This window comes from Ambystoma mexicanum, chromosome 4q (genome assembly GCF_040938575.1).
Source record: "Ambystoma mexicanum isolate Mex_15411 chromosome 4q, UKY_AmexF1_1, whole genome shotgun sequence".
NCBI classification, from domain to species: Eukaryota; Metazoa; Chordata; class Amphibia; order Caudata; family Ambystomatidae; genus Ambystoma; species Ambystoma mexicanum.
Window position 1 is genome coordinate 1,117,195,626 of NC_090928.1, and position 24,427 is coordinate 1,117,220,052.

Sequence of the window (24,427 nt, forward strand, 5' to 3'; positions counted from 1 at the left end):
GAGCTAAATGTGCTACTGGCCAGGCTTGTGAGGCTGCCTTTCGAGCCTATGTACCAATCATCCATTGAGCATCTTTCCTGGAATACAGCGTTTTTGGTGGCCATAAAATCAGCTAGGCGGGTGGGTGAAATCCAGGCGTAATCCAAACCACCCTATTTGACGCTTCACAAGGCCAAGGCTAGTCTACGTACTAACCCAACCATTATGCTAAAGGTGCCGTTCTCTTTCCATCTCAATCAGGTGGTTTTGCCGGTGTTCTTTGGCACACTGACGTCTCCAGCGGAGCGAACCCTACACACGCTGGATGTAGTGAGCGCACTCAAGTACTATGTGGCATGTACAAAGTCATTCCATACAACGGATCAACTGTTCCATTTGGACTTTCTGGGCCTGGGAAGGCTCTCTCGAAGTCCTCCATTTCAAGATGTATTGCAGCCTGCATCTCATTCTGCCATCAACAGGCTGGCAGACCACTTTCCGGCATGCCCCGGGCGCACTCCACCAGGGCTGTGGCTGCAACTACTGCTTTCCTATCTGGAATTCCGCTGCCTGACCTCTGCCATGCAGCCACCTGAAGATCGGTGCATACATTCACCAGTTTCTACTATGTTGACAGATTACTCATTAGTCTAGAGTCGGCCAGTCTGTTCTGCAAAACATTTTTGCATGAGGTTAGTAAGTCTCTGCTGGTAAGTTATGCGGGGAGCTTGCATCTGCCCATTTGTATTGTTATCATACTGCCTTGTAATCTATTCAGTTTGGGTATCTATGAAGGATCTAATGCTGGAAAAGGAATATGTTACTTGCCTTTAACTCCGGTTCTCCAGCATTGGTATCTTTCATAGATTCACATGTGACCCTCCCTCTTGGCTCATCTTTTGGCTCTTAATGCCACTCAGGTGCCCCTTTCAAAATCTGAAGATGACCAATGGGGGAGGAATTAAGGAAGCTGTTCCCATGGGGTGTGGGCGGGCAGCATGACCCAAAATGACTAGAGCACAAAAGTGACAAAGTTTTCAGTTTAAGTTTAAACTGCTCTGTTACCAAGGATTCCCAGCCTGACAACAGGGAATATTCACAGCATGTGGCTCTATGAAGGATACCAATGCTGGAGAACCGGGGTTACCGGCAAGTAACGTATTCAAAGTCCATAGTCCCCTTTCCTCCATACCTTACTGCTTTCCCCCGCTTGTATGCCATGGGCTAATATTTAAAACGTGTATCCAGGTATCTAAGTGTCCAATGTGTTCAAAGAGGACTGGGGTGAGGCGCTGGAGGGTGGGGCCTCGGCAGGGTGTTCCCATGTCTGAGAATGCGCGCTATACTAAATTTAAAGGGAAAGCTTAATTTTTCGCTGCCAAAGGTTCCGGTACCGTCCCCATGTTGGGGGACGCTCCACAAGGATGGAGGAAAGGGGACTATTGACTAAGAGTACTCTATTCACCACACTGAGTAACTTTAATTACCCTGCAATGAAAGGGCCAAAGGGACTCTGCAAATCTGCTACAAGACAATTCCACCTAGGCAATGTTTACGACAACCAAGATGTGTCTGGCAGTTTATTAGGTGGTGCCACACACTTTAACAAGATATTACTACTTGGACGTGCAGTGAGGAAGTAGGCCATTGTGGGACAAGTGGTGCTATGAAAGCTATTAAATGTGAAAAGGTGAATCTCAACTAAAATTCCTTTTGCATGCTATGCAGTGCATGAATAAATACTACATTGTATCCATTAGTGACTCCATATGTTACTCCATCTCTACCTCTCTCTCCTGCCTTGGCTGGCTTCCTTTTCACTCCCAACTTAAATTTCAATTTCAAATGTCTCCATGGTCTTGCCCCCCCTCAACTCTCCTCCCTTCTCTCCTTCTACCCCCCCTCCCGTTCCGTTCGGTCCGCTGACCATTTCCTTCTCACCTCACCCCCTGTGCCTTCTCCCGTTTTCGCTCCTTCCAACTCCTAGCTCCTCTACACTGGAACTCCCTTCCTCTTGCAATCCGTTCTTCCTCCACCTTCACTTCATTCCGCACTTCCTTTAAATCTCTCCTTCTCCATTCTCCTCCTTGAAATCCCTTGCCCCTTCTTCTTCCCCCCTCTCTTCCCCAACTTTCTCCTCTCCCCTCTCCTGCCTCCCCTCTTCCATCCTCCCCTTTCCTCCTTCCACTCTTCTCCTCCACTCCCCTCTTTTCCTCCACGCCCCCTATTCTGTCCCATCTCCTCTTATCCCCTTCAGTTAATTGCTCTTCTCATTGTTTTGCTGTTTGATTCATATTATAATTGCTTCAACCGTTATATCGTTTGTTTTATGTATTATGTTGTTCCATGTACAGCGCTTTGGCGTAAGGAGCTTTATAAATCAATAAAGACAAATACAATACAAATTAGAAGCATGTGAATGTAAGTAAGATTCAATGCCTAAAATGCAAAAGGTGACTTACCTGTGACTGGAGTTCTCCAGGGTTATTTTTTTCAAACATTCTGATGCCATCTACCTGCCTACCCCGCTTGCTTCAGTGATTCTCATTGCTATGTTCATGCTCGTAGAATCTGAAGATGGCTTCTCAATATGGAGCCTACTCAGTTTTCTTTTACTGCTAATCTAGAGCTACAAATTCACAGCTGACAACTGAGAATATGCAAAGCATGTGAATCTATAAAAGCACCAGTGCTGGACAATTAAAGTTACTGGCAACTCCTTCCTATGCACTGTAGGAACACGGTTTGTTCCCTAGCTTGGTTGCTTTGTCCGAAACTAGGTTTCAGGCCCTGTCCCTAGGTGGCAGTGGCTCCCACGAGTTGGCAGTAATGATGCCAGAGGGAAGGGTTGTGCCATGAGACAATAATATATAACTATATCCATCTGTTAATCGATCCTACAGAATGCAGCAGGTTTTAAAGGTTGAATTTGCACAAATTGATGGTTTGCAAGCTGCAGTGCCAACAACAATACCTCAACCAGAGTTGCGCTTTTAGGCAAGTTATAATGAATTTGACTCAATATATGTGCAAAGAATTACCATCTTCCTTTTATAGCACTCTTCATCTTGCTATTTAGCTGTGCGTTTGAGAAAGCCTTAAAGATAAGGGAACAGGAGGGGGTGTGGTTGAACTCCTAAGGAAATGGTATTTACTTTAGAAAATGTCATGTGGTGTGTTTGGCTTTGCCGCACATGTAAAATGTTAAATTCTCACAGGCTGCCACCACATCTAAACGTCGGCATGTTAAATCACAAAAAAGTCACCAAATTTGAAATTAAGGCCTTTGAAAATGGCAGTTGGCTGTACAAAGTATTGATTTTAACCATACAAGTTGCCATTTCAGGTGTTCCTGGCTTAACACAATAGCAGCTTGTGGCCATTGATCTGTGCTTATGGATTTACAGATACCCAGGGGGCACTGACATTTGAGTTGAGTATTTGAGCGGTAGTCTCAAGCCGTGAACGCTTCCTTCAATGAAAGTACTATACTTATTAAACGTGAACACTGTCTTAGAAATGTGTTTGCTTGGAAGTCTTGGATGGGCACCATTGTTTTGGAACATTTAGAACAAAATTGTAAACAATGGCCCTCATTCCAAGTTTGGCAGTACAGGGGAAAAAGTGGGGGCAATTCCGATATCGCCATTTTTCCCGCACTGCCAAGATACAAGTTTGCTGTGTGGGTTGGCTAACCGCAGGTCAAGAGCTAGAGGTAAGTCGGGTCCCCACTGTTAAAAACAGCTGGTATTACCAGCACGGGTATTACCGGCAATCCCGGAATGGGGATTTACCTATCATTGCCGGCACCTGTAATATCCTGGAAATATATTCTGGGATATCTGGTAGCGGTACGTCCGTTTGCCGGTATCCCACCAGAATTACCAGCGGGATACTGGCAAACTAATAGAGCGCCATTGTCTCTGAGACGCACTACAGACTTTCTGTGAAGAGTGCCAAGTATTCCTGTAATAGAAAACAAAAGTGAGATAACAGCTAGCAGATATTTAAGCAACTACAATGAATTCATGAACTAAAACACTTCTGGGACAGCACAGCATGATCGAAGTGTCAGATAATTGCTTTTAATGTACATTGGTAGACATTTACGGGTGACCGCCGTAGCTTATTGCTTTCAATATTCATTGGTAGAACATGACCGGTGACCTCAGCAGCCTTTTGCAGCTGGCTCTGATAGGTAGAGAAGACACTAGAGCACTATTTAAGGACTGGGTCCAGAGGGTTGGGACAGTAGATGAGCTGAGCTTGTAAGCAGACCTGAAGACTGGCAGATGAGGGCAGGAGGACTGAAGCAAACTGGAATCTCACTTCATACAAACCAATGCAGACGACGGGGGTGGGAGGAGGCACAGGAATCTGTTTTACTGGCTGGAATTTGACACCCCAGAAATCGCATTTTGGGGCTTTCTGAGCCTCAAAGACTCCACTATTAACCTTTTGAGTTCTGGGACTGGGACGACTATAGGCCTGTGGGCTTCCACTGCCATTCATCTCCCTACCTTCAGTCTTCTATGTTGTAGTGAGTATGAATGTTTTACCCATTTTTAATGTCACATTGGGAAAGAGGAGAGGTATAGAGGGCAGATCATTCTATGAAGTGCCTATTCAGATCTGATGACGCAGACAGTTACATTTTGAAGTGGCTAGAATGCCCTTGAGAGGACTGATTGATATATCTTGAGTAGATCTAGTAACAGTGACAATGGTAGTGATTTACTCATTCATTACTTTTTGCAGATCTAGTGTGTAATGTTTAGTGACTACAACTGTAGCACTGTTTCTTTATTACTTCTCATAATTAAAAGATTTACATTATACACAAGTCTAAGAAGTATTCATTGAGTATACTCATCACTGAGAGGTTTGTCAGAAGTATTTGAACAAGAACATTGTGTGGGGCATCTATTGAAATGTATTGTGTATTGATGTGTTATGCATGGTACATGTCTTCTAATACACATATGAAGGGGTACTGGATGGTGTGAGCAGTGGACTATCAATAAAATATATTTGTGACATTGGAAACCTCTCCTGGGCTGATGAGTAGCCGCCTAGTGCAGGAGTTTTTTCCTTCTCTTTTCTGATGCACACTGATGGGTATACTTTTCTCTACTCCTACCACTGCCCCTGCTGGACAGAGGGGTGGGGGGGGGGGTCTTGGGCTCTCCCCTGGAGGTAGAGGTAATAACAATCACATCAGCAGAGTGCATTTTATCCTGCCAGTTTAACATACAAATCTGAGATGCAGTTGCCAGGCGTTAGACCAGACATTATACATGTTGAATTGGTACACATGCATGAATTGTGTGCTGCAGTGACGAGGCTTTCGCTGGTGTTGCAGAGACAATGTGGTGGTGTTTAAAGCATATTAGCATATTATACAGAATATTGTACAGTGAATATATTTATAATCAATTTGTATATTTTATAATCTGCTCTAGATAACCGACTTTATGTCCACATAGGGCAGATGTTCACAAGCTGTGATTGTCTCTGAATATTTTGTTCTTAATTTACTAAAACTTTAATTCAAATTATTGATGAAAAGGTAATGTTCTCTGAACTTCTATTTCCATTCTGAAGACTTGACAGTCCCTATTCTGCAATGCTTTAAGAAAATCTTTGTGACAAAAAAAAGAGAGCCTGACCGCAAACCTTTCAAATCTGCTTCTCAAGATGGCTTCGGTCTTCCCAGCATCCCTGGTGGGTGCTACATTGGAAAATGCATAAAAAACAAAAGGAGACTTTTTAGCTCAACTGTTTTACCTTGGCGACCCTCCAATCACAGTATCTCGGTAATCTGGTTGTCACGTCTTGTAAGAGTATGATGGTAAAAAGCCAAATACCGTTTATTCTAGTGACTCTCACGATACTCTATTAAAGACAAGCACCAAATTATTGATCGTAATCGCTATTTATTCTTCAAAGAATAGTGCCCTTTAGATGACGCATTGTTCGGCCATACACCTTTTCCAAATCGGGGCATGTTCATTTGTCTTGTTAATATTTATCCATTTACACATGTACAATTGTTAACAATAGTCAAAATAAATCCAACATCAAAATAGACATATCGTTCAAAAACATATAATCGATGCATTGATTATAGCATTACCAGATGGATTTGAGAAATTAAAGTGAGTTCGGGGAAGGGGTAGAAGTGGATTCATAGAGACAAGAAAAAATGGGAAAATAAAAAGGCAAAAACACAAAATTAAGAACAAAGTTAGTGTTTGAATCATCTTACACAATTAAATTCAAAACGTCACACCTCTTGTTAATTTACATGCAATTGTGATGCATAGTAAATTTGCTATATTCAAAACCAGGGTTATACTTGATTCCTAATATAAAGGTTCACACGTGTGCAATTTAGGGTATAGTGCATTTGCTGTATTTAATTCCATGGTTCCATCTATGAACATTGATGTTCACAGATGGAACAAATGAACATGCCCCGATTTGAAAAAGGCTTATGGCCGAAACACATGTCATCTAAAGGGCACTATTCTTTGAAGAATAAATAGCGATGATAAATAATTCCCTAATTCCTAATTTTAAGGTTCAAACAGGTGAGGAGGACTTCTTTTACCATTATATTATCACATTGCCTTTACATTTGTACCTAAACATTCTAACAAACAGATTGACAAAGGTGAGTAGGAAAACGGATCATCTTTTGTCCTCTTTGGTTTAATTCGCTCTATTGTGATGATGGGTTAAATCCCTGCAATTATAAAACACTTTTACTTAAGTAACACATCTCTTGCCTGTTGGCATCCTTCTCTGTAATTTTACATCCCTGAAAATAGTGACCCTGCAAAAAACGGTATGGGTTATATTAACCTTGCTACTGCGTGCATAGCCGTTTTTTTGTGCTTCTGATCCTTAATGCTAAACTAGTTCCTGCATCATCCATTGGACTTAACACACTTAAGATCTGATTTAGTTGCATCTGACCCTCTAATGGGTTGAACGGTGTTGGATATGCACGCACAATTTGTATCTCCATCCTCTTTCAAATGGGTCTGTATTTAAGCTGATGATATAATCATATTTACATGGGGTTTCTTATAGATGCTGGTGCGTGCGTGAGTGCTTTCTGCGTGTTCCCATTTCAAAACCCTGAGCTTGTTCTTACATCGTCTGTTGTAACACAGACTTGATAGTCTCCTTGAAATATCCTAGTCGCTTGCACTTTATTATCACAATTAATGCATTTAAATGCTTTTATCGTGCTTACCAGTACTACCCGCATACTTTGTCCTCCGCGTCGGCTCCCTTAGAATTCGCAAGAGACTAGGTGCCACTGTTAATTTGGTGTGATGTGCTACCATAGCAGCCCCTGAATCGCTTGCCATCTTCTATGTATGAATAAGACTGTAGAATGCCCAAACTCGTAATTTCTATGTTGGTACTTTTTGTACAACCAACTAGGTACTTTTAATCTTTGATTCCATTATATGGCGATAAAACATTTTTAATTTAGAGGGGAAAAAAATAACAGGAGTCCCTATTTTTTATATTGGATTATTCGCCACAGTTTTGTCTATATTTGAAGCTTCGAAAATACTGCTTCGTGCATGGCATATAATTTGCGCAGTGCTTAGTCTTGCCTACCCATATTAAAGTTACATTATACCGTACAATGCACAACACATTTTTTATTTCCTTTACCCTCGTATGTGTTGGTAAGTGCACATCATTTGTTTTGCCGTAACAGTGTATTGTTCAATAGTTACCAATTCCTATCATCAGTCTTCATACCATTAGGTAGTATAGGCATTTAGTGTTATGTTAAGAGTGCCATACAATATGCTTGAATGACCATCTATTATACAGCATTTGGATGTATTTACGCTTCCCTTTATATTGGGAACCAAGTATAACCATGGTTTTGAATCTAGCAAATGTACTATACATCACAATTGCATGTAACTTAAGAGGTGTGATGTTTTTAATTTGTGTAAGATAATTCAAACACTAATTTTGTTCGTTTTGTTTCTTTTTATTTTCCCATTTTGTCTTCTCTATGAATCCACTTCTAACCCTTCCCCGAACTCCCTTTAATTTCTCAAATCATTATGGTAATTCTATCGTCAATGCATCGATTATGTTTTTGAACGATATGTCTATTTTGATGTTGGATCTATTTTGACTATTTTTAACTATTGTACATGTGTAAATGGATAAATATTACAAAACAAATGAACATGCCCTGATTTGAAAAAGGCATATGGACGAAACACGTGTCATCTAAAGGGCACTATTCTGTGAAGAATAAATAGTGATGATAAATAATTTGGCACTTGTCTTTAATAGAGTATTGAGAGTCACTACAATAAGCGGTATTTGGATTTTTACTGTAATACTCTTATAAGAAGAGACAACCAGATTACCGAGATACTGAGATTGGAGGGTCGCCGAGATAACAGTTGAGCTAAAAAGCCTCCTCTTTGTTTTTTATGCATTTTTGAATACTGTTAGCATGGCTGACCAAAATTGAATACAAGGATTGAAAACGTAGACATTTCAAAATGGCTGAATATCTACGCAACAGGGAGGAGGAAACATCATCCCCTTTCTCAGCAAGGGGAAGTGCGATACATGCATTTACTACTACCAGTCTCAAGAAGGACTTTAGTTTGTTTATTTTTATAATGCGGCCAAACCCTGAGGTAACTGGGCGCATTAGTTTTATTAACAAACATTGGTTACACAGGTTACACGATCATCAAATATCCAATGACAATAATAAAAAAACAGTAGGATAACATGCTGGACCGGGTTACACTGTGGTCCGAATCTGCAAGAAGTGTTAGCATTGTGAGATAGCACGGTTGTGGTATGGGTTAGAATTGTGTCAGGCAATGCCCTAGGAAGTGCTACAGAAGGCTAAAAACCTATTATAGTTGCAGAGTCGTAAATAGCGCCTTCACCTTGGCTCTAAACGACCAAAATGATGGGTCTGCTCTGATTTCTGTGGGCAGGGCGTTCCAGCATTTTGCAGCTACCACAGGGAATCTTGCACCCCCTGCAGATTTCAGGTTGAATTTAGGAACGTTTAGCTGGTGTAGGTAAGGTGTTCTAGTGGGTCTGGCAGTGCTGTATCTAGTGAATTTGTCAGAGAGGTAGCATGGGGCTGTCAAGGAGAGGCATTTGTGTATGACAACAAGTGATCGTAGTTTGATTCTATCACGGATCGGGAGCCAATGGACTTCCTTTCTAAAGGTAGAGATGTGGGCTTTGCGGGGAAGATTGAGGGCGCATCTAAGGGCGTTATTCTGGAGAACCTGTAATCTGTTCAAATTATGATTGGTGAAACCAAGAAAGAGTGTTATAATAATCCAATCTGGACAGTATAAGTGCTCTCGCCAATGTAAGGCAGCTGTTGGTGGATTAAAATGGTTTACAGGCATTGATTAACTTATTAGTGTAAGCAGTGGATGAGATAGTAGCGTTGATTTGTCTTTTGAGCGAGAGTTTGGAGTCACGATACACGTTTTAATTTCTTTTGAGACTGTTATGATGTTACCGTCAATTGTAAAGGACTGGTAACGGGGGTCCAGTTTGTGGAGACCGGCTTGGGATCCTACTATCGGCAGTTTCATCTTGTCATTGTTTAAACAAAGGCTGTGGGTAGCCATCCAGGCTTGGATTTCAAGATAGATTTAATTTAGTTTTGCAACCTCTTTCTCATAGCATCCGGTGAGGGTGATGAGGACCTGAGTGTCGTCAGTATAGTTCATATATGTGACGCTGAGGTCGTCGAGGTGGTCGAAGAGAAGCTTTGTAACGATGTTGTAAAGTGTTGGGGAAATACAAGACCCTTGGGGGACTCCACATTGGATCGGGACTAGGTCAGGCGCACTGAAGGGGCAAAGACCCTGGTCGTTCTGCAAGAGAGGAAGAACCGGATCCAGTTGGTGGCATTCTGAGAGAATGCGGCAGCCGAAGAGAGGCGATTGGTCAGAATCTGATGGTCGACTAGGTCAAAGGCTGCAGACGAATCCAACAAGAGCAAGATGGCAATTTTGCTCTTGTCATTAGCTTGATCCATTTGGATTTTTAGGTCCAGATTGCCTGTTTCGGTCCCATGTCTGGGTCTAAAGCTGGCTTGTCACAGTCCTAAGAGGTTATTCTCTTCCAAATGTTATATTTGGAGGTAAGCACCTCTGTCAAGTATTTTTATGAGGAAGGGGACGGTTGTGTTGGGTCTGTAGTTGGTCGGTGTATTAGGGTCCAAGTTGGGTTTTTTGAGTAGTGATGGAACCCACGCTTCTTTAAGATTGTTTGGGACCGAAGAGTTCTTGAAGGAAGAGTTAATCAGGGAAGTGATAAATGGCGCAAAGTCTTTCGCTCCATCCTTGATAACTGAAGCTGGGCACAAGTCTCCTTGACAGACTGTTTTAGGCTGGCAATTATGTTAACTACTTCAGCCTCTGTGACTGAGAACTGGAAGAGAGGGCATTCGGGAGGGCTAAGGATTCAAAGCGCGGGTGATCTTTTGGGGTGAGGTTGGCTTTTTTAGATGGTATCTTGGCTTGTAGGAGGGCTATTTTGTTTGAGAGCATTTTGGATGCTGTCACGCCACGCTTTGTCCTTAATACTGTCATCAGTGGGGGATACTGGTGTTTCCAATTCTCTTAGGATAGAAATTAACTCTTTAGTGCCAGATTTGGCATTGAGGATTCTTGTGTTGAAGACCTCTTGGCGATTTTATAGTTGGCGGATGGCGTAGAGATCCTTTCTTTAGTGGAGAGGCACGGCTTTTCTCCAATTAGCTTCAGCAGTTCTTTTGATAGTCTGTAGTGCTTTTCGTTCTGCAGTGAACCATTTGTTCATGTGAGCAGGTGGTTTGGCCTTTAATTTAAGTGGTGCTATCTGGTTTAAGGCTTTTTCTATAGTGTTGTAAAGCTCAACTAGGGCGGTTGGGTTTGGATTGGTGATAAAGGCAGATTTAGTGATCGACTGTAGAAGGTGTCTTAAGTTCTCTATAGAGGTGTTGCGTTTGTTCCTGGCCATAATTTGTGGTGCCGTGGTAGTGGGTGCACTTTTGAGAGTCTTTGGGTATGGTGAAAGTGATGAGATGGTGGACTGTCCAGGCGCATGGTAGGATGTCGACCAGTGAGATATTGCAGTTAGTGTCGGCTAACCAGTCCAGAGTTCTCCCTTTGGAGTGTGTGGGTTTATTAATATGCTGTGTAAGTCCTAGTTGAGTGATGGTGTCCTTGAGCATGGAGGCATTGGCATCATTAGGGTCATGGAGACCAAAGTTGATGTCGGCCATTAGAATAATTTGTGACCCCGGTTTAGTGTTGGATGTCAATAGTAGCGAGATATCCTCCTCAAATGAAGTGATGGCACCTGGTGGTCTGTAAACAATGTTAAGTTAGATACTCCTGGAGTTAGATAGTGGGAGTTTGAGGGACAGTAGTTCAGCCGAGGGTAGACCTGTATTAGAGACTTCTCTAAAGTTCATATTAGTTTTGGCAATAAGGGCTACTGCACCCCCAGTTCCCGTCTTTCTATCCGTGCGAAAGATGATATAGTTCTCTGGGATGGCAATTGAAAGTGCAGGACCTGCAGCAGGATGTAGCCATGTTTCCGTAACTGCAAGGAAGTCAAGGTGGTTGGACGTGATCAAGTCAGCAATATCAGGTGCGTGTGCCACTAATGAGCGAGCGTTAATAAGCGCACCTTTGTATTGAGGTGGTAGCGGCGGAGTCTAAGTCTCCTGCAAGATGGTCAGATGTCGTAGAGACTGTGGTCTTGGAGGGTGTCGGTACATGCCGTTAGTTGTGGGATAGGTGGTAAGTTGTTGGTTTTTTATATGCAAAGAACAGGTCAGATGAGGTTTAGGTTTGGGTGACACGTGAGCCCAATCTTCTGTTTCTCAGGAGTGTGGAACAGGGGCACAGAGGCTGTGGTCGATCAGTGTCAGAGTGGCCGGCATAGAGTTGTTGATCGTAGGGTGCTGGATTGGAGTCATTGGAGGTTTAAGTTTGAAGCTGGAACGAGAGCCAAGTCTCGTGTTTCTCAGGTGTATAGGGTAGGGTATAAGCGGTGTGGGAGGGGAGGTGAATCTGATAATCCATTCTGTGGGTGATAGTCATGGTTCTAGGATGGGAGCAGCAGAGGTCGGTGTGGTGGCTGGAAGTGGGTAGGAGGCATGATGCTGATATGTTATGGAATAGTGGGAGGAATAGTGGCCATGGTAAGGGCCACTCTTCTTAGCGTGGCCATAATGGGGGCTGGAAGGCAATGTAGGCTATGCTAGTGTGTTGTCGCCAGGCCAAGGCGGATGAGGTAGGCCGGTGGTCTGCACTAGGTCAGGCAAAGTAGAATGGGGATGCAATGTGCAGTCCTACACGGGCATGCTCTGGTACAGGGTGTGCTCAGTATGTCCTGGTGTGAACAGGGCAAAGGGCTAATCCTTCGAGTGCATGTTCAGGTACATTGCTAAATAAATCAATGCAGGTGTAATCGGCAAGATGGGCTAATCGAATAGGCTTGGATAGGTATTGTGGCTGACTATGCATATGCTAGCGAGAGCATAGAGAATTTCTGTAGGTTGATCCTGTATGCAACAGTCTAAATACATTGCTAACAAGGTGAATCATAGTGTGCAAATCCTATATCTAGTTGTGCAGAATGCATTACTGAAAGAAGCAAGTGCAGGTGAAAATATAGGAGCATACTGTGGCGAGTTGGACCTACGTAGCACGAGCGTCATGCAACAATAGCAACCGCGGTCTTGTAGGTCTAGAACGCTGATACTGTAATATGAAGTTCATAGGCTTGTTGCGTTCCGTATATACACGTAGTGATTTTTTGGTGGTTAGATGAGTTGAGCTGAATAACGAGCGTGGTTAGAGTTGCGTATGGTTCCAGTGCGAGGGAATTTAAGTGGCGAGACGCAGGTAGTTCTAGCTGCCGAGAGGGCGGGGTGTAGGTAAAGAGGTATTTGAATAAGAATGTACTTTCAAGATGCGGCAAGCACGTTCAGGCCCCGTCCCGACAGACAGATCCTTTTCCTCGTAGGAGTTACTATGATTTAAATTTATCAAACCAGAAAGTGTCTAAGAAGCAAGTAGACAAATATTGGGAGAAAGTATCCTTTGAAACCTATTTAAAGAATGAACTTATACCTAGGGGATTACAGATCTTTATCTTTCCGGATTTTAATGATGAAAAGGACCAAGATCTAGCAGAAATGTGGGAGAAAAATCTTAATAGTAGCTCAAAAAATATGTTGGAGCTTCTGGTGGCACATGCCACACAAGCAGACAAAAGAGCAGTTGACCACATTGAAATAATCAAGAAGGAAATATCAGAAATTGAATCTTTGGAAGCAACCAAAGAAATAAATTGTGTGAAGATGCATGATATCTTTTAAAGAATACCAAGATGAGAGTAAGTTGAGAAAACTACGGACATTCTACAGGGATGAAGGGGATTATCGGGACGACCAGGTGTACACATTACAGGACAAATGCAATCAGTACCCTAAACCTACCTCAAAAAGCAGCACTCCAAATACATCAGGTAGTTCAGGTAATGAATCTGAGGTAGAGGGTGCAGCTTCGGTTAGTTCCACCAAAGAAAAAGATAAAGAAAGAAGCAACCAAAGTTTCATGAACCAAATCAGAAGATCTAAGAGGGGCAACAGAAATATTCCTCAAAAACATGTCCGTTTTCAGTTACCAGCTAACACGGGACCGACACAACCCATTTCAGGAGGAGAGGAAGGAGGGGGGGTTAGAAGACGAGGTTAGAAGATGAGGGAAATCCAAATGCTTTGGAAAAGTTCAGCAGAAGGTTTACAAGTGCAAAGGTGTCCAGGAGAAACAAATGAAATATCTTGTAATAATGTATTGAATAGACCTATAACCACTGAAGAAAGAAGGGTTCTCAATAAGGGACTCTACTTTGCACCAACATCTAGATATGACAATGTGGAAGTACAAATTGACCTATTCAAATTCACTCAAATTAAAACGCAAAAAGAAATGTTAGCTACACAAGCACAACTACCAGAGAAGTGGAAGTTAACTGAAGTCAGTTAACAGACGAGGACATAGAAGATACCTACACAATTGGATCCTTAGGAGAACCAGTATCATTTGACATTAGGGATGTATTACATGAACTACATGTTGCACCAGATATTATGGAAATGAAAAGCGCGAGACCGAAATCTAGATTTGTCCATCAATTACCACCGGACAACATCATTGATACGTTTTACAAGGCTGTCATGGAGGATCTTAACCAAATAGCGGGAAAACGCTGAAAGAAAAGACATAATTGAGACATGAGCAATTCGACATATGGTAAATCAAAGGCACTTGAAGACTTGGCATGTGACACAACAATAGTTATTAAAGAGGCCGATGAGGGAGGAAATATAGTTGTAATGAACAGGCAAGATTACATGGAGATGGCTAATAATAATCAAATACCGGACTGCTACAAAATCCTAAAAATGTCATCTGAAAATTAGAGGAATACATCTTGGGACGGCACATAAAGGGATTGATAACAGATGACGAGAAGACCTATATGATGATTAAAAAAACCAACCATTCCTACGATGCATTTCCTCCATAAAACCTTTGCAAGAATACCGGAAGGACGCCCCATCCTTAGTGGGTTAGGGTGGGTAACCGAAGGAATTTCTGAATATCTAGACATCTTACGCTGAGAGCAAGTAAACTGAAATCTTATCTTAAAGATACAACTGTTGTGATCAAGAAACTCAAAACTGTTGAATGGAAAAGCTACCATCTCATGGCCACCTTAGATGTCTAGGCTCTATACACATCTGGCGATCAGTACAATTGAATACTCACTTAGAGAAGAATCAGCATCATATTACCAGCAAATTGACATGATCAAGGATATGCCTCATGTAACATTAGACTTCAATATATTCATGTTTGACACGTTTTTTTCAACAGACAAAGGGTGTGGTTATGAGCACAAAATATGCCCCAGCCCTAGCCAACCTATTTATGGGTTTATTTGAGGACAGGATTATATACACAGATGAAGAATGCTCAGAGAAAATTATACATTGGACTCTGTATATAGATGACTTGTTCCTAATATGGAAAGGATCAAAAGGGAATTTGAAAAATTCACCAAGAGGATAAACAATAACAAATATGGGATACAGTTCACAGGTACCTGTAATGAACTTGAAATTAACTTCCTAGATCTGACTATACACGCAGTTGGGGGATCAACTGGAAACTTAAACTTTTAGAAAAGAAACAGAGGTTATTTCAACCCTGCACACATCAATCTGTCACTATGAACCAATGATACGCAATATAACAGGTGAATTCATAAGAGCATGTCCTAATTGTCAGAATCTGAACAAATTCAATCAATAATGCAAGTTTTTGTATGAGCGGTTTCAACAAAGAGGATATATGAAGAAATGTATCAACAAGGCATATCAAAAAGCATCTGAAGTCTCACAAGATCAGACACTTAAGGAAAAGGAACAAAATAAACCACCAGGTTGGATTTGTAACTTTTATGTAATCAATAAAGTTTTGAAAAAACATTGGTATCTACTGAGATTGGATGAAAACATACAAGGGTATTTAGAAGAAAAGCCATTGATTATTTACAGGCGAGCAAACACAATCAAAAATAAACTGAGCCCTTCATTATGCACAACAGCCAGGACTTGGCTGCAGTCTGACTTTAATGGATTTAGGAAGTGCGGAACCTGCACAATGTGCAAACATGCGCATGATAAAACGAGCATCATCTTGAACATGCATGGCAAAGAATATAAAATTAAAAATGCAATCAATTGCCGGACCAAGTATGTAGTTTATGGCATCATTTGCAAATGTAAGACATTATATAGCGGAAGTACAATTAGAGAAATGAGAACCAGAATAAGGGGACATTTATCAAAAATAGGCAGTTAGACCCACAATTTCCAATAGCTCAACACTGGCGACAAGAAAACCGACCTAATATTTATAGGTCTACACAAGATAACACTCGGCAGGAGATGCAGCAACAGAGAAAAAAGCCTGAGACAGGCGGAAGCAAGACTGATATGCAAATTTAATACCACTGTAACATGTCTGAACACAGGCAATGAGATGGTCTCCTTTTTATAAGGTAACTATTAATGTACTTGAAAAATTAAGAATGGTGGTGTGACACATCTGTTAATGAATAGCGAAATGTAAATTAAAAGTACCTTTTCGAATGGATTGTGTCCTCCCACACATTCCTTATCTTTGATAAATCCATTGCCAGCTTGCTGGCCTTGGGAATTTTTTCTCAGTAGAGGGCGCTGCGCATCGACGTCCCTCGAGTCAGTGTCCCTCGAAGGCCTCTGTATTGGCGCTGACGTCACCATAGGTATAAATAGTCTTGTGCAGCGTCTGTTGCTCAGTTCCGTTTTTCCCCACTTCGTAAGCCTCAGACTCCACGCTCTGTTCTACTCCTTAAAAAATACTATATCCACAATGGCATCTTCGTCCGAAACATCGACGCCATTGTCCGGCTTCAAAACATATCGAGATTGTGGTAAAAAGATGTCATTAACGGTTCCTCACAGGATCTGTTTGTGGTGCCTGGGATCAGAGCACCAGTGTTCGGAATGTGAGGACTGTCTGTTGATAACGGCGAAAGCCTTGAAGGAGCGTAGGGTGAAGCTAGAAAGACCGTTAAATCTTCTACCCCTTGAAAATTGTCCTCGGATGAGTCGCGACATTCATTTCCTGACCACCGAAAAACATTCCCGACCGAGATCTCGAAGCGGTTCCCACCACTCTTCGAGATTGAGACCCTCTAAGAAGAGGCATCATAGATCTCCTCCCTCTTCATCTTTGAATTCCCCAGAAAGGGTCACCTGCCCCACTAAACACAGCTCTCCAGCCAAGTGGGAGGAATTTCTCAAGAACATGTTTAGGGTCTTCGAGAACGCAGCCTTGACCCCCCCTCGGAGATGCCTAGAGGTGATACCCACCTCTAGGCATCTAGTCGAACCAGACGAATAAAAACCCTCAAGAGCGTCATGAACCCTAGAGTAAAGACAAAAAGTCATCGGGTAAAGCTGCGTCATCGACGCCATCGTCGAAGGTACGTCATTGACCCCGTTGTAGGATACATCCTCGAGGCCTCAAACCTCAACTACGCCATCGGCACCAGGCGTCAAGAGTGACGTCGACAATATAGACGAGACAGAGTAGGATTCCGGTCCTCTCGAGTACATCAAGGCCCTTTTCAAGTTTTCCAATGCCATTTGCGGGTTTTTCGATCTGTAACGTCTACATTAACAACAACCTTTTCCCAAGCAGTATCCACTAATTTGGCTGCTTCTGCTCTGGAAATGGGTTTTACCCCTTATCCAAGATCTGATTTATTTCAGAGCTTTATCCTCAATATATGAGGAAGGGGAGGACTCTGACAGTGAGACCTTTTGGGTTACAAAGAAGAGTACCCATTCCAGAGGAACTCATTTCGGAGGACAATAGATTGAAAGATCTACAAGAATCTTTACAAAATGCCAGTGGCATAGATACCTCTCCAGAGGCCGAAATTGCTAGACCAGAACTTGGAGAACATGCAGAAATGCCTAAAAGAGCACTTATGGCTAGGATTATGCAATTTATGGGGTGGACAACACCTGCATCCTCTTTCCAGCAAGATGATCTTACTGGCATGTTAGATAAAGGGCCTCAAGAAGACCCTATAGTCCCTTTTCATGCTGCATTGCAGAGAAAAATAGCTGCAAATTGGGAGACACCTGAAGTTATCCCTGCAGTGAATAAAAAGCTCTCTGCGAAATAGAGTATCCACCTCAGACCCTGAATATCGGCATACCCCACTATACCACAAGACAGACTACAAAAGATTTCATGCCATGTCTAAAGTCTTTTCAGCATGCAATATGGCACTTAAGTCTATCAACGCCACTTGCACGCTAGCTAAATTCATCCACACCCTTTGGGAGTGCGCTTCTCCCAGAAGGGGAGGAGCGAGACGCATTCTTTAACATCAAGGATGGGAAGGATGCAATGTGCGAGTCCCTCCAAACAGGTATCGACTCTGCTGACGGCATCAGCAGAGCCATGGCGGTGAATGCCACAATCCGCAGATGTGCGTGGTTGCGGAAGTCTGGTTTTGCTCCTGATGTACAAGCCAGGCTTCTGAATATGCCCTTTGATGGCACCTCTCTATTTGGCAAAAAGGCTGATGACAGCCTAGATAAATTGCAAACCTCAAAGGCGGCAGCAAAATGACTTGGGGCTTCAATCCGTCAAACTCCAAGTCGCCCCACAGGTACGTCCTGGAGGAGGGAAACACTTTTGTTTTTACTCCACATTCGGAAAAGGCAAAGGGCAGCCAGCTCAAAGGGGCCAGAGACGATTCACCCGTGGTGGACGGGTCAAAGGTACTAAACCTGCATCAACAGGTGCCACTTTACCCTCATCATCTGATTCAGCCGCTTCTAAACCCCTCTGAGGTCTCCCCACACAACACTAGTGGGAGGCAGGTTAACTCAACATCTGACAGAATGGCAGGCTAGTACGTCAGATGCTTGGGCATTGGAAACAGTTGCCCAAGGTTACTGCCTGCCTTTCCTACACACTTCTCAGTCATCCACCAGGGAACAACTCTCTGAAGCTTACAGACCCACTCCTTATGCAGGAGATTTTAGACCTGCTAGATAAAGGTGCCATAGAACAAGTACCTGTAGCGAAGAGGAACAAGGGTTGGTATTCTCCCTATTTTCTAATACCAAAGAGGGACTGAGGATTGAGACCCATCTTGGACTTGACAGAATTAAAAAATTCCGCAGGAAAGATAAGTTCAAGATGGTAACCCTTTCTCAGATCCTTCAGGCCCTCCAGCTTCAGGACTGGTTGGTATCTCTAGACCTCGAGGATGCTTACATTCATGTGCCAATCCATCACAAGCACAGGAAGTACCTGAGGTTTGCCATTGGCAACTCTCATGATCAATTTCGAGTTCTGCCATTTGGGCTGACCTCTGCCCCGAGGGTCTTCACCAAACTAATGGCGGTTGTGGCTGCAAGTCTGAGGAGGGAAGGGATTCATGTCTATCCCTACATGGACGACTGGTTGATCAGAGCAGTGTCCCCGGAACAAGCTCGGATTCATCTAGATTGTTTGCCACTTCCTCCACAAGCTGGGCTTCTCCTTCAACTTAAAGAAGTCTGATACCATCACAGAGACTCCAGTTTATTGGAGCACTCCTGGACACATCCTTGGGAAAAGCCTCGCCACCAGAGGTGAGGGCTCAAGATACTCTACAGATGGTCACCAGGTTTCAAAATGCCCAACGTTTACCAGCCTTCGACTGTTTAAGGTTACTCGGCCTCATGGCATCCTGCATTTTCCTAGTGCCAGAGGCTCTCCTGAGGATGAGATCTCTCCAGTGGGCGCTAAGGACCCAGTGATCACAATTCTCAGGGAGAATGTCAGATCGCCTACTAATCCCGGACAGAGTGGCTGGAGACTTTCAGTGGTGGGCCTGTCGGAAGACCTTCTTGAAAGGAGGACAGTTTTTGTCAACCATGGGCAGAGATAACAGTAGTCACGGGTGCCTCCCTCACGGGGTGGGGAGTCCATGCCAACGACTTGACCATCAGCGGTCGTTGGTCTCCATCGGAGTCCAGACTACACATCAACCTATTGGAGCTGAAAGCGATCAGACTAGCGCAGGCGGCTTTCCTGCCATCAGTACAGGGAAAGAATGTCCTGATAATGACAACACAGTGGCCATGCACTACCTCAACAAAAGAGGCGGCGTAGGGTCACTGCCACTGGGCCAGCGAGGCAATGCAGCACTGGTTTTGGTCAATTCAAGAAGAAATCTCTCTATCGGCAGTTCACCTAGCCGGAGAGAAGAACTTAATGGACGCTCTGAGCAGGCAGAACCGTCTCCCACAAGTGGCAACTAGCTCAGGAAGTCCTTCAAGAGATCTTTGCCCTTTGGGGAACCCCTCAAGTGAATCTGTTTGCCACCAGTATCAACCGGAAGTGCGATCAGTATTGCTCAAGGGAATTTCCCCCGAGAAGAGCTCTAGGGGACGCGTTCGTAGTGGACAGGGAGTTTCCACTTCTGTACGCGTTTCCTCCAGTCCCATCATTCCTCAAATGATCAGGAGGTTGAGAAGATTCCGGAAACCCATGATCCTAATTGCCCCGGATTGGGCCAGGAGAACGTGGTACCCGGATTTTCTAGACCTGTCCATATGTCCTCCGATTCATCTTCCGCAAAGAGAGGAGCTTCTCTCGCAGAAGGGAGGTTGGGTTCTCCATCCGGATATCAGGACCCTCAACCTTCACGCCTGATTTCTGAAAGGCTGAGATAAAAGGATTGGCATCTCCCAGATGACGTAATGGAGGTTTTGCTTTCAGCCAGAAGGCCAGCAACAAAATCTTTATACCGCTGCCGTTGGAACAAATTTTAGAGAAAAGAATATTGAACTCTTCATGTAGTACACCAATGGTGTTATCTTTGTTGCTATATTTGGCAAATTAAGGTCTTCAAATTGGCACAATCAAGGGCTATCTCGCAGCACTGTCAATCTTCAAGTGCAATGCGGAGGAGCCTTCATACTTCAAATTGCCCATAGTGATTCAATTTCTGAAAGGGTTAACTGTTTGCCCCCCCCCCCCCCCCCCCCCAACTCCTTTTCAGGTTCCAATGTGGGACCTAAACCTAGTCTTGAAATTGCTAATGGGTACTCCATTCGAACCCCTTCATTCCTGTTCATTAAGGTTTCTCAGTCTTAAAACAGTCTTTCTAGTGGCTTTAACTTCTGCCAGAAAGTGAGCGAATTACAAGCTTCGTCTTGCAAACCTCCACATACAATCTTTCACAAAGATAAGGTAGTTCTCCAAGTGAAGCTGAATTTTCTCCCAAAGGTGGTCTCAGAATTCCACATCACACAAAAGATAACCTCGTTTTATCCTCCTCCCCATCCAGGGAAAGAGGAAGAGATTGCACAGGCTCGATCCAAGGTGTGCCTTGAGTTTTTACATTAGCAGACTTGCGCGGATTCGGCAAGCAGACCAATTGTTTGTGCGGTATGCAGGGCACAAATTAGGTTTACTTATTACAAAACAAACCATCTCAAGAGGGATTATATTAACCATTATAGAGTGCTATAAATAGGCAGAAAAAGAGCACCCTCAACATCTCAGGGCTCATTCAACCAGGGGTTTTGCAGCCTCTTCAGCTCTCCAAAGAGAAGTTCCAATTAAGGACATATGTGCGGCTGCCACATGGTCGTCCACACATACTTTCACTAAATTCTACAGTCTTGATTCCTCCTCTAGCCAGGAGACAAGATTTGGAAAAGCTGTGTTGCACTCTGTGCATCTTTAAAGGGAAACATTTTGTTTTACTCACGCCTCCTCTACACATTACTGCTTTGGGAGTCTATCAAAGATGAGGAATACGTGGGAAAACGCAATCCATTCGAAGAACAAGTTACTTACCAACTGTAATGTTCTTTCGACTGGCTGTTACTCCCATCCTTCCCCGTAGCAAAACGTCCCTTGTAGTTGCAGCCTACGCTCCTTCAAGGGTATTAACCATCTCATACAAGGCAAACGGCACCTCAAAACGGAACTGAGCAACGGACGCTGCGTGAGACTATTTATACCTATGCTGATGTCGGCGCCGATACGGAGGCCTTGGAGGGACGTCGACTCGTATCGCCCTCGACTGAGAAAAGAGTTCTGAGGCCAGCAAGCTGGAAATGGATTAATCAAAGAAAAGGAATACGTGGGAGGAACAGCCAGTCGAAAGAACGTTAGTTGGTAAGTAACTTGTACATCTATGCTTTTGCTTCCACGTATATCAGTTCCGTGATGAGACAAACACTGGTACTGTAGAACACTAAATATCGTGTGTGTGTGTGTGTGTGTGTGTGTGTGTGTGTGTGTGTGTGTGTGTGTGTAATTATATATATATATATATATATATATATATATATATACACACAATCAAATCGTACAAAGGAAGTGTGATGAGAGACACATTGGTGTCGTTACAGGGAAGCGGAAATGCATCCAAATGCTGTATAATAAATGGTCATCTGAGCATATTGTATGGCACTCATGAAACATAGCACTAACTTCCTTAAATAAATGTATACTACCTAATGGTATTAAGACCGTGATGATATGAATTGGTAACTATTGAACAATACACTGTTAAGGCAAAAAAAATAATGTGCACTCACCAGCACATAAGAGGGTAAAGAAAATAAAGTGGTGTGCATTGTACGGTATAATATAACTTTAATATGGGTAGACAAGACTAAACACTGTGCATATTATATGCCATGCACAAAGCAGTATTTTCAAAGCTTCAAAATATAGACTAAACTGTGGAAAATATAATATATAAAATAGGGACTCCTGGTATTTTTCCCTCTAAATAAAAAATGCTTTATCGCCATATAATGGAATCAAGAGTTAAAAGTACTGAGTTGGATGTACGAAAAATACCAACATTGAAATTACGAGTTTGGGCATTCTACAGTCTTATTCATACATGTACGGGATCAGGATCCCAAAATGTGTCTTCCAATGCAAGCGGTAGAAACAGAAGACGGCAAGCGATTCAGGGCTTGATATGGTAGCAATCACAACAAATTGACACTGGCGCTGGCGTCTCATGAAATCCAAAGAGCCAACGCAGAGGACAAAGTATGCAGATTGTACTGGTAAGCACGATCAAAGCATTTAGATGCATTAATTGTGATCGTAAAGTGTAAGACTAGGATATTTCAAGGAGAATCTATCAAATCTGTGTTACAACAGACGATGTAAGAACAAGCTCAGGGTTTTGAAATGGGAACACGCAGAAAGCACTCGCGCACACACTAGCATCTATACGAAAACCCATGTAGATATGATTATATCTCCAGCTTAAATACAGACCCATTTGAAAGAGGATGTAGATACAAATTGTGAGCGCATATCCAACACCGTCTCAACCCATTAGAGGATCGGATGCAACTAAAACAGATCTTAAGTATGCTATGTCAAACGGATAATGCAGTAACTAGTTTAGCATTAAGGGTCGGGGGCATGAATAAGCGGCTATGCACGCAGTAGCAAGGTTAATCAAGCCCATAGCTTTTTGCAGGTCCACTATTTTCAGGGATGTCAAATCATAGAGAAGGATGCCAATAGGCGAGAGATGCATTACTTGAGTAAAAACGTTTTATAATTGCAGGGATTAAAAATCATAATCACGATAGAGCGAGTTAAACCAAAGAGGACTAATGGTGAGCCATTTTCCTACTCCCCTTTTTCAATCAGTTTGTTAGAATGTTTAGGTACAAATGTAAATGCAATGTGATAATATAATGGTAAAAGAGGTCGTCCTCACATGTTTGAACCTTTAAAATTAGGTATTACGGACTAGATGGAACCATGGAATTAAATACAGCAAATGCACTATACCCTAAATACAGCAAATGCACTATACCCTAAAGTTCACATACATGTGAACCTTTATATTGGGAACCAAGTATAAGCATGGTTTTGAATATAGTAAATGTACTATAGATCACAATTGCATGTAACTTAACAAGAGGTGTGATGTTTTGAATTTAATTGTGTAAGATGATTCAAACACCAATTTTGTTCATTTTTGTTTCTTTTTATTATCCCATTTTTTTCTTGTCTCTATGAAGCCACTTCTACCCCTTCCCCAAACTCACTTTAATTTCTCAAATCCATATGGTAATGCTATCGTCAATGCAGCGATTTATGTTTTTGAACGATATGTCTATTTTGATGTTGGATTTATTTTGACTATTGTTAATTTTACATGTGTAAATGGATTAATATTACACAAGACAAATGAACATGCCCTGATTTTAAAAAAAAATGTCGTATGGCTGAAACGCGTGTCATCTAAAAGGCACTATTCTTTGAAGAATAAATAGTGATGCTAAATAATTTGGTGCTAGTCTCTTGAGAGTCACTACAATGGAAAATGCTTCAAGTTGTGGAACTGTTATGGAAATGAGGTTTTTGTCCTGGATGATCCATGGGATTGGATAGTTTGGATCTCCTGGGTTAAGGAGAAATAAAGACACTATTTGTTTTTTTTATTGTATTTGTTATTCTGTATAGTACAGTCTGTACTCTGCCGTTTATGGGTGAGGTTCACACATTAACTGCTTAAAATAAAAAAAAATTGACTAATTTCCTTATGAAATCATAACATAACCTCCCACTGTGCCCTCGCCTTGGCACTTCCTTCACCCGAAAGTGGGAACTGACGTAAGTGAAACCTTTGAAGCTCAGCAGAGGTGCAGCATAGGGTTCATGCACAAACCTAGTTAACTGTTTTAGTTTATTTTTCATATCCTCGTCTGAAGTGCTAG

General features: G+C 42.5%; 1 protein-coding gene across 2 annotated transcripts in view; it reads left to right on the forward strand.

Moving 5' to 3' along the window:
- LIN9 (lin-9 DREAM MuvB core complex component) overlaps positions 1 to 24,427 on the forward strand; it is a 1,337,113-nt gene that overhangs the window by 1,310,624 nt on the left and 2,062 nt on the right. The gene's annotated exons all lie outside the window — the stretch shown is intronic.